The sequence below is a fragment of the Mustela erminea genome, chromosome 20 (genome assembly GCF_009829155.1).
Source record: "Mustela erminea isolate mMusErm1 chromosome 20, mMusErm1.Pri, whole genome shotgun sequence".
NCBI classification, from domain to species: Eukaryota; Metazoa; Chordata; class Mammalia; order Carnivora; family Mustelidae; genus Mustela; species Mustela erminea.
Window position 1 is genome coordinate 7,239,878 of NC_045633.1, and position 12,173 is coordinate 7,252,050.

General features: G+C 38.4%; 1 protein-coding gene and 1 pseudogene across 6 annotated transcripts in view; one reads left to right on the forward strand and one right to left on the reverse strand.

The window, feature by feature from the left end:
* LOC116581350 (ATP-binding cassette sub-family A member 3-like) overlaps window positions 1-12,173 on the reverse strand; it is a 183,551-nt gene that overhangs the window by 76,564 nt on the left and 94,814 nt on the right. The gene's annotated exons all lie outside the window — the stretch shown is intronic.
* LOC116581352 lies at window positions 6,825-7,158 on the forward strand (annotated as a pseudogene).

Consider the following 12,173-nt stretch of genomic DNA (forward strand, 5'->3'; position numbering starts at 1 on the left):
AGGCAGTAGAATGAATCAGTGATCTAGAAGATAAACTGATAGAAAGGAAGGAAGCTGAATATGATAGGGATGGGATAAACAGCTAGAAGCCCATGAGATCAGACTGAGAGAGATCAATGATGCCATGATCATTGCCATGATCCAACATCACAATTATTAGGATCCTTGAGGGGGTGGAGACAAAGAGAGTACTAGAAGGCATATTTGAGCAAATCACAGCTGAGAACTTCTCTAGTCTGGGGAAGGAAACAAGCGTTCATGTCTTAGAGGCAGACAGGACCCCTCCTAAGATTAGTAAGAACAGACTAACATCCTGGCATGAAATAGTAAAACTTGTAAATCTTAGAATCAAAGAAGCCATCCTGAGAGCATCTATGGGGAAGATATTTCTTAAATATGTAGGGAGGAACATCAGAATATGTCACGCTTATCCATAGAGACCTGGCAAGCCAGAAAGGGCTGGCAAGACATATTGAGGGTATTAAATGAGACAAACATGCAGTCAAGGATACTTTATCCAGCAAGGCTGTCATTCAGAATGGATGGAGAGACAGAGTTTCTAGGACCAGCAGAAATTGAAAGAACATGTGCCCGCCAAGTCAGGCCTGCAAGAATTTTTTTTTTTTTAGGATTTTATTTATTTATTTGACAGAGATCACAAGTAGGCGGAGAGGCAGGCAGAGAGAGAGGAGGAAGCAGGCTCCCTACTGAGCAGAGAGCCCAATGCAGGGCTCGATCCCAGGACCCTGGGATCATGACGTGAGCCAAAGGCAGAGGTTTTAACCCACTGAGCCACCCAGGTGCCCCAGGCCTGCAAAAATTTTTAAGGGGAATTCTATAAAGAAGAAAGATGCCAGGAGTAACATGGTCCAGAAATTTACAGAGACAATCTATAGAACAGGGAATTCACAGGCAATAAATATGATGGCACTAAATTCATATCTTTCAAGAGTTACCCTCAATGCAAACAGCCTAAATTCTCCCATGAAATGGCACAGGATTGCATATTGATAAAAAGATAGGACCCATCCTTTTGCTGTCTACAAGAGACTCATTTTGAACCTGAAGACACCTCCAGATTGAAAGTAAGGGGATGGAGAACCATTTATCATGCTAACAGACCTCAAAAGAAAGTTGGGGTAGCAATTCTCATCTCAGACAAATTAGATTTTAAACCAAAGACTGTAGTAAAAGATGTAGAGGAACACTATATCATATTTAAAGGATCTATCCAACAAGAAAATCTAACAATTGTAAATATCTATGCCCCCAACATGGCCGCAGACAACTACATAAGCCAACTGCTAACCATAATTAAGAATCATATTGATAATGACACATTAATAGCAGGAGACCTCAACACTCCACTTTCAGTAATGGACAGATCAACTAAGCAGAAGAACAACAAAGAAACAAGAGCTTTGAATGGCACATTGGACCAGATGGGCTTCATAGCTATATACAGAACATTCCACTCTAAAAAAACAGAATACTCATTCTTCTCACGTGCACAAGTAACTTTCTCCAGAACAGACCAAAAACTGGGTCTCAACCGATATCAAAAAAGATTAAGATTATTTCCTGCATGTCATCAGACAACAATGTTGTGAAACTGGAACACAATCACAAGAAAAAATTTGGAAGGAACTGAAACACTTGGAAGTTAAAGACCATCCTGCTAAAGAATGATTGGGTCAACGAGAAAATTAAAGAACTTAAACAGTTCATGGAAATCAAGGAGAATGAAAATGCATCAGTCCAAAACCTATGGGATACTGCAAAGGCAGCTGTTTGGGGAAAATACATAACCATCCAAGCCTCTCTCAAAATAGTAGAAAAATCCCAAATGCGCAAGCTAACCTTACACCTAAAGGTGCTGGAGAAACAGCAGGAAATAAAACCTAAACCAAGCAGGAGAAGAGAAATAATAAAGATTAGAGATCAGTGAAATAGAAACCAGAAAAACAGTAGAGCAGATCAACAAAACTAGAAGCTGGTTCTCTGAAAGAATTAATAAAATCAACAAGTCTCTGGCTGGACTTATCCAAAAGAAAGGAGAAAGGAGCCAAATTAATAAAATCATGAATGAAAAGGGAGAGATCAAGACTAACATCAAAGAAATAGAAACAATAATTATAAATTATTAACAGCAACTATATGCCAATAAATTAAGCAACCTGGAAGAAGTGGATGCCTTCCTAGAAACTTATAAACTACTGAGACTGGAACTGGAAGAAACAGACAATCTGAACAGACCAATAACCTGTAACAAAATTGAAGCAATAATCAAAAACCTCCCAAAAAACAAAAGTCCAAGGCCAGATGGCTTCCTAGGAGAATTCTACCAAACATTTAAAGAAGAAATCATACCTATTCTTCTGAAGCTATTTCAAAAAATAGAAACAGAAGGAAAACCTCCAAACTCTTTCTATGAGAACAGGATTACCTTGATCCAAAAACCAGGCAAAGATCCCATCACAAAGGACAATCATAGACCAATATCCCTGATGAACATGGATGCCAAAATACTCAACAAGATGTTAGCCAATAGGATATAACAGTACATTAAAAAGATTATCCATCAGGACCAGGTATGGTATCCCAGGGTATAATTCCTGGGATACAAGTGTGGTTCAACTTTTGTAAATCAATCAATGTGATAGAACACAGTAATAAAAGAAAAGAACCATATGATCCTCTCAATTAATGCAGAAAAAGCATTTAACAAAACAGAGCATCCTTTTCTGATAAAAAATATTCAGAGTATAGGGATAGAGGGAACATTCCTCAATATAAAAACTATCTATGAAGAACCCACAGCGAATATCATCTTAAGATCAGGGGCACGACATGGATGCCTACTCTCACCACTATTGTTCAACATAGTACTAGAAGTCCTGGTCTCAGTAATCAGACAACAAAAAGAAATAAAATGCATTCAAATTGGCAAAGAAGACTCTCTACAGAGATGACACAATACTTTATGTGGAAAACCCAAAAGGCTCCATCCCCAAAATACTAGAACTCATACAGCAATTTAGCAAAGTGGCAGGATAGAAAAATCAATGCAAATAAATCAGTTGCTTTTCTATACACTAACAATATAACTATGGAAAGGGACATTAAGGAATCAACTCCAATTATAATAGCTCCCAAACCTATAAGATACCTAGGAATAAACCAAGCCAAAAAGGTAAAGGATCTATACTCTAGAAACTATAGAACATTTATGAAAGAAATTGAAGAAGATACAAAAAGATGGAAAAATATTCCATTCTCATGGATTGAAAGAATAAACATTGTGAAAAAGTCTATGCTACCTACAATTTCAATGCCATCCCTATCAAAATACCATTGACATTTTTCACAGAGCTGGAACAAACAATCCTAAAATTTGTAGGGAACCAGAAAAGACTCCAAATTACCAAGGGAATGTTGAAAAGAAAACCAAAAAGGAGCATCACAATCCCTGACTTCAAGCTTATTACAAAGCTGTGATAATCAAAATAGCATGGTATTAGCACAAAAACAGACACATAGATCAACGGAACAGAATAGAGAGCCAGGAAACGACCCTCAACTCTATGGTCAACTAACTTTTGACAAATCAGGAAAGAATATCCAATGGAAAAAAAGACAGTCTCTTCAATAAATGGTGCTGGGGAAATTGGACAGCTACATTCAAAAGAATGAAGTTGTAGCATTCTCTTATATCATACACAAACTCTAAATGAATGAAAGACCTTAATGTGAGACAGGAATCCAACAACATCCTAGAGGAAAACATAGACAGTAACCACTTTAACACAAGCCACAGCAACTTCTTTCAAGACCCATCTCCAAAGGCAAGGAAAAGAAAAGCAAAAATGAATTATTTGGACTTCACGAAGATACAGAGCACAGCAAAGGAAACAATCACCTTTGCACAGCAAAGGAAACAATCACCAAAAGTAAGAGGCAACCCACAGAATGGGAGAAGATATTTGCAAATGACATTACAGATAAAAGACTGGTATCCAATATTTATAAAGAACTTCTCAAACTCAACACCCAAAAAACAATCCTGTCAGAAAATGGGAAGAAGACATGAACAGACACTTTTCCAAAGAAGACATAAAAATGGCCAACAGACACATGAAAAAATATTCACCATTAGCTATCAGGGACATTTAAATTAAAACCACACTGAGATACCACCTTACACCAGTTAGAATGGCCAAAATTAGCAAGACAGGAAACAACATGTGTTGGAGGGGATGTGGAGAAAGGGGAACCCTCTTACACTGTTGGTGGGAATGCAAGTTGGTGCAGCCTCTTTGGAGAACAGTGTGGAGATTCCTCAAGAAATTAAAAATAGAACTTCCCTATGACCCTGCAATTGCACTCCTGGGTATTTACCCCAAAGATACAGATGGAGTGAAAAGAAGGGCCATCTGTACCCCAATGTTTATAGCAGCAATGGCCACGGTTGCCAAACTGTGGAAAGAACCAAGATGCCGTTCAACGGATGAACGGATAAGGAAGATGTGGTCCATATGCACTATGGAGTATTATGCCTCCATCAGGAAGGATGAATACCCGACTTTTGTAGCAACATGGATGGGACTGGAAGAGATTATGCTGAGTGAAATAAGTCAAGCAGAGAGAGTCAATTATCATATGGTTTCACTTATTTGTGGAGCATAACAAATAGCATGGAGGACAAGGGGAGATGGAGAGGAGAAGGGAGTTGAGGGAAATTGGAAGGGGAGGTGAACCATGAGAGACTATGGACTCTGAAAAACAATCTGAGGGTTTTTTTTTTAATTTTTAATTTTTTATAAACATATATTTTTATCCCCAGGGGTACAGGTCTGTGAATCACCAGGTTTACACACTTCACAGCACTCACCAAAGCACACACCCTCCCCAATGTCCATAATACCACCCCCTTCTCCCAACCCCCCTCCCCCCAGCAACCCTCAGTTTGTTTAGTGAGATTAAGAGTTTTGAAGGGGCACAGGTGGGAGGTCGGGGTACCAGGTGGTGGGTATCATAGAGGGCACGGATTGCATGGAGCACTGGGTGTGCTGCAAAAACAATGAATATTGTTATGCTGAAAAGAAATAAAAAATTTTAAAAAAAAGAACTAGTTAGAGCTGAAAAATTCCATAACTGAATTAAAAAATACACTTAAGGAAATCAATAGCAGATTAGAAGATGCAGAAAAATGAATCAGTGAGATGAAAGATAGGGTCCTGGAGACCAACCATGCCAAACAGCTAAAAGAAAAACATAAAATAAGAAATGAGTTTAAGTTAAGGGGACTCTGGTGACATCATCAAACACAATTACATTCATATCATATCAGAAGAAAGAGAGAGCGAGAAGGCAGAAAATTTACTGAAGAAGTAATAGCTAAAAACTTTTCTAAGGAAGGGAGGAGACAAACAGCTGGATTGAGGAAGTTCAGATATCCCCTAACAAGATTAACCCAAGCAGGCCTATGCCAGGACACAACATAATTAAAATGACAAAAAGTCATGATAAAGAGAATTTTAAAAGCAGCAAGAAAGGGTCACCTGGGTGGCTCAGTGGGTTGGGCCTTTGCCTTCAGCTCAGGTCATGATCTCAGGGTCCTGGGATCGAGCCCCAAGTTGGGCTCTCTGCTCGGCGGGGAGCCTGCTTCCCCCCAACCCCTGCCCAGCCTCTCTGTGTACTTGTGATCTCTGGCTGTCAAATAAGTAAATAAAATCTCTAAAAAAAAAAAAAAAGCAGCAAGAAAAATGAAAACAGCTACATACAAGAAATACCCCATAAGGCTATCAGCTGATTTTTTAGCAGAAACTTGCAGGCCAGAAGGGTGGGGCATGATATATTCAAAGCATTGAAAGGAAAAAAACCCTGCAACCAATAATACTCTACCTGGCAAGATTATCATTCAGAATAAAAGGAGAGATAAAAGCAAAAGATAAAAGAGTTCATCACCACTAAATAAACCTTACAAGAGAAATGTTAAAGGGAATTCCTTCAGTGGAAAGAAAAGGCCATAACTAGAAGAAAATGACAAAAAGAAAAAATTTCACAGGAAAAATCAAATATATAATAAAGTAGTAGATCAATCACTTATAAAGCCAGTACGGGGTTTAAAATGCAAAAGTGGTAACCAATTATGTCTACAAAAATCAGTCCAAGGGATACACAAAATATAACAATGTAACATATGCACATTGTATACATAAAGACATAGGGAGGGGTAAAAATTTAGTGCTTTTTGAATGTGTTCAAACTTATGCAACCATCAAATTAATACGACTTCTACACACATAAGATGTTATATATGAATGTAATAGCAATAATAACTACAAATAAAAGATCTATAACAGATATACAAAAAAAATAAAGAGTGAAATCCAAACAAGGCTAAACAAAGCCAAGAAACCATAAGGGAAAAGAACAAGAAAGAAGAGAAGTACAAAAGCAACTAAAAAATGAATAAAATGGCAATAAATACATACTCATCAATAGCTACTTTAAGTTAAATGGAGTAAATGCTCCAATAAAAAGACAAAGGGTGACTGAATACATCTATATGCTGCCTACAAGAGACTCACTTCAGACCTAAAGACATGTAAAGACTGAAAGTGAAGGGCTAGAAAAACATCTAACACGTAAGTGGAAGAAAAAAGTAAACCAGAATGGTAGTACTTATATCAGGCATCATTGATTTTGAAATAGGCTGTAGCAAAAGATAAAGAAGAGGACTATGTGATGATAAAGGGAAACATGTGACAAGAGAATATAACAATTGTAAATATCTATGCACCTTGCAGTTTCAGGTCAAAATGGTGAGCAGTCCTGCTATAGTAGCATCAAGCCAGTGGCTGGAGGATATTAAAAAATGGTTTTACAATGCTGTAGGGTTCAATAAACAGGTGTCAATGTAAGATGATACAATATACAAGAATGATGATATGAAAGACGCCTTAATAAGGCTTCCTGGGAACTTTATAATGACAGGATGTTTCACATTAAGAGAGTACTGGACCTGACCATGAAGCAGAGTATCTTGCCTAAAGAGCATTGGACAAAATATGAGGAAGACAAAGTCTACCTTGATCCATATCTGAAAGAGTTATTTGGGAAAGAAAAGACAAAGAAGAATGAGCAAAGAAATAATTCTGGAATTGAAATCTGTGGTTGCAGCTGTCCTAAAATATATTTAATAAGTTGGATAAACCCATTAGCCATCAGGTAGATTCAAATCAAAACTACATCAAGATACCACCTTATACTTCCAATCCAAGAGCATGGAATGGTCTTCCGTCTTTTTGTGTCTTCTTCAATTTCTTTCATGAGTGTTCGTTAGTTCCTCGAATACAGATCCTTTACCTCTTTGGTTAGGTTTATTCCCAGGTATCTTATGGTTCTTGGTGCTATAGTAAATCGAATCAATTCTCTAATTTCCCTTTCTGTATTTTCATTGTTAGTGTATAAGAAAGCCACTGATTTCTATACATTGACTTTGTATCCTGCCACATTGCTGAATTGCTGTATGAGTTCTAGTAGTTTGGGGGTGGAGTCTTTTGGGTTTTCCATATAAAGAATCAAGTCATCTGCGAAGAGAGAGAGTTTGACTTCTTCATTGCCAATTTGGATACCTTTTATTTCTCTTTGTTGTCTGACTGCTGTTGCTAGAACTTCTAATACTATGTTGAACGAGAGTGGCGAGAGTGGGCATCCTTGTCGTGTTCCTGATCTCAACGGGAAGGCTGCAAGGATAAACATTGTTAAAATGTTGATACTGTCTAGAGCAATCTACACTTTTAATGCCATTCCGATCAAAATTCCACTGGTATTCTTCAAAGAGCTGGAGCAAATAATCCAAAAATTTGTATAGAACCAGGAGAGACCCCAAATCACTAAGGAAATGTTGAAAAACAAAAATAAAATTGGGGGCATCACTCTACCTGATTTCAAGCTTTACTACAAAGCTGTGATCACCAAGACAGCATGGTACTGGCATAAAAACAGACACATAGACCAGTGGAACAGAGTAGAGAGCCCAGATATGGACCCTCAACTCTATGGTCAATTAATCTTCGACAAAGCAGGAAAAAATATACAGTGGAAAAAGGACAGTCTCTTCAATAAATGGTGCTGGGAAAACTGGGCAGCTATATGTAGAAGAATGAAACTCGACCATTCTCTTACACTGTACACAAAGATAAACTCAAAATGGATAAAAGACCTCAATGTGAGACAGGAATCCATCAGAATCCTAGAGGAGAACATAGGCAGTAATCTCTTTGATATCAGCCACAGCAACTTCTTTCAAGATATGTCTCCAAAGGCAAAGGAAACAAAAGCAAAAATAAACTTTTGGGACTTCATCAAAATCAAAAGCTTCTGCACAGCAAAGGAAACAGTCAACAAAACAAAGAGGCAACCCACGGAATGGGAGAAGATGTTTGCAAATGACAGTACAGACAAAAGGTTGATATCCAGGATCTATAATGAACTCCTCAAACTCAACATACACAAAACAGACAAGCATATCAAAAAATGGGCAGAAGATATGAACAGAGACTTCTCCAATGAAGACATACAAATGGCTATCAGACACATGAAAAAATGTTCATCATCACTAGCCCTCAGGGAGATTCAAATTAAAACCACATTGAGATATCACCTTACACCAGTTAGAATGGCCAAAATTAACAAGACAAGAAACAACATGTGTTGGAGGGGATGTGGAGAAAGGGGAACCCTCTTACACTGTTGGTGGGAATGCAAGTTGGTGCAGCCTCTTTGGAGAACAGTGTGGAGATTCCTCAAGAAATTAAAAATAGAACTTCCCTATGACCCTGCAATTGCACTCCTGGGTATTTACCCCAAAGATACAGATGGAGTGAAAAGAAGGGCCATCTGTACCCCAATGTTTATAGCAGCAATGGCCACGGTCACCAAACTATGGAAAGAACCAAGATGCCCTTCAACGGACGAATGGATAAGGAAGATGTGGTCCATATGCACTATGGAGTATTATGCCTCCATCAGAAAGTATGAATACCCAACTTTTGTAGCAACATGGACGGGACTGAAAGATATTATGCTGAGTGAAATAAGTCAAGCAGAGAGAGTCAATTATCATATGGTTTCACTTATTTGTGGAGTATAACAAATAGCATGGAGGACATGGGGAGTAGGAGAGGAGAAGGGAGTTGTAGGAAGTTGGAAGGGGAGGTGAACCATGAGAGACTATGGACTCTGAAAAACAGTCTGAGGGGTTTGAACTGATGGGTGGGTGGGAGGTTGGGGTACCAGGTGGTGGGTATTATAGAGGGCACGGATTGCATGGAGCACTGGGTGTGGTGAAAAAATAATGAATACTGTTATGCTGAAAATAAATAAATAAATAAAAAGGGTGAAAAAACTCCAAAAAAACAAAAACAAAAACAAAAACCTCTTAACAAAGTGGGTTTAGAGGGAACATAGCTCAACATCAAGAAGGCCATTTATTAAAAACTCAGAGCTAACATAATCAACAGTGAAAAATGGACAGCTTTTCCTTTAAGATCAAGAACAAGACAAGGAAGTTCATTCTCACTACTTTTATTCAACATAGGACTGGCAGTTCTAGCTGCATCAGTCAGAGAACAAAAAAAATAAAAGGCATCCAAATTGGTAAGGAAGTCTTAAACTTCCATTATGTTCAGATAACCTAACACTATATATAGCAAACCCTAAAGACTCCACAAAAAAACTATTAGAACTGATAAATGAATTCAGTAAAGTCAGAGGATACAAAATTAATATACAGAAATCTGTATATCACAGATCTATATATATCCCTTACACTAATAATGAGGTAGCAGAAAGAGAAATTAAGAAAATAATCCCATTTATGATCCCACCCAAAGTAATAAAATACTTAGAAATAAACTTAACCAAGGAGGTGAAAGACCTGTACTCTGAAAGGTATAAATTAAAACTACATTAAAAACCAAAGATGTACAATATATTGGCTAATTGAACATAATAAAAAAATTAAAAAAGAAAAAAATTGAGGATGCAAACAAGTGGAAAGGTATTCCATGCTCATAGACTGAAAGAATTAATATTATTAAAATGTCAATACTAACCAAAGCAACCTACAGTTTCAATGAAATCCCTACCAAAATCCCAATGACATTTTCCACAAAACTAGGACAAATAATCCTAAAATTTGTATGGAACCACAAGAGACCCCAGATAGCAAAAGCAATCTTGAGAAAGAAGAACAAAGCTGGAGGTATCATAATCCTAGATTTCATGATATACTAAAAAGCTGTAGTAATCAAGACAGTACAGTACTGGCACAAAAGCAGACATGTAGGTCAATGGAATAGAACAGAACTGAATAGAAAGCTTAGAAATAAACCCACTCTCATATGGTCAATTCATCTATGACAAAGGAAGCAAGAATATACAATGGGGAAAAGACAGTCTCTTGAATAATGGTGCTGGGAAAACTAGACAGCTACATGTAAAAGAATGAAACTGGACCATTTTCTCACACCATAAACAAAAATAAACTCAAAATGCATTAAAGACCTAAATGTAAGACCTGAAACTGTAAAACTGCTAAAAGAAAATACAGGCAGTAATCTCTGTGACATCACTCTTAGGAACATTTGTCTAGATATGTCTCCTCTGGCAAGGGAAACAAAGTAAAAATAAACTATTGGGACAAACCAAAACAAAAACCTCTGTACAGCAAAGGAAACAATAAAAAAAAAAGGCAACCTACTGAATGGGAGAAGATAATTGCAAATTTGTTTTGTCTGATAAGGGTTTAATACCCAAAATATATAAAGAACTTAAACAAATCAACACCAAGGAAACAAAGTAATTCTATTAAAAATGAGGAGGGCCCAGGATTAAGATGGTGGAGGAGAGGGGGACCACCCAAAGCTTGTCCCCTCCCTTGAACACAGCTAGATAAATATTAAATTATTCTGGACACCCAAGAAAGCAATTGGAAGTCTCAGAAAACAAAGCTTCACCTCTGTAAACAGTAAAAACAACTGGTGGAAGATAGGAACTGTGAAGAATTGATTCATGGGAGAAAAGAACCATGGGTGCTGCACAGGGGAGGGAGCCCTGATAAGGGAGGTAGTAGCAGGAGAGAATGAGAGAGATAAAGAGTGAAGGAAAAAAAAGAAAAGAAAAGACTGAAAACACACAGGAGACTGCACAAGAAAAGTGTTCCCCAAAACCAGTGAATGGGAAAAAGGAGAGGGCTTCAATACCACCAGTTTTTAAAAACAGCACAGCATGGAGTCTGAAGTTTGGGAGGTCAGCGCCATAGCCAGGGTTGTGCCTGGTGGTCCTCCTAAGGGAAAGCAGGGTGGAGCCCCAGCCTGGTCTGAGGATCCTCTGAGTTGCACAGGGAGAAGCAATTCCCCTGGTTGGAGTATATTTGGTAGAGTTGATATGGCCTCTGCATGGGCAACGTCTCCTGTGGGCACCACTGAGCTGCGGGATTCACCAGTAAAGGAACAAGACACCAGTTAAAGGTAGCAAAACCTAGCTATGTGTTAAAATTTACCAGACTGTTTTCTGGGACAAGCCAGTACTGGAGGGAGGACCTCCCTGTGAGGATCAGTACCGTCCTTGTGGAGGGGGTTTCTGAAGTGTGGTGTTTTGAAACAGAGCAGTCCCTGAGATAAAACACAGGAGTACTGTACCACTTGGCAGGCGGACAGCTCAGTCAAGGACAGGGTGAAGGCAGGGATCTGACACAGGAAGGGTGACTCTTTGCACATCTCTGAGGGCTTCCTGAAGAGTTGTGGGCAGAATTTCCTGCTGGAGAGACAAGAAAGCTGGGCGAAGCCATTTATCTATCTATCATCCATATATCTATCTATCTATGTATCTATCTATCTATCTATCTATGTATCTATCTATCATCCATCTATTTATTTTGGGGGGAGAAGCCATTTTATGACCTCTTCCACCAGCAATGATCAACCTCAGTTTGCTAAACAGCGCCAAGTGGACAATGGAACTGCTATACCAAGCTGCACCCTGCTGAGCCCTCCTGGTGCATTTCCACTAGGACAAATCCACCAAAGAATTGGAGCAGCAGACCCCTTCACCCAGAAGACTAGCACAAACCTCTCCATGCACCAACACTATTGATTATAGAA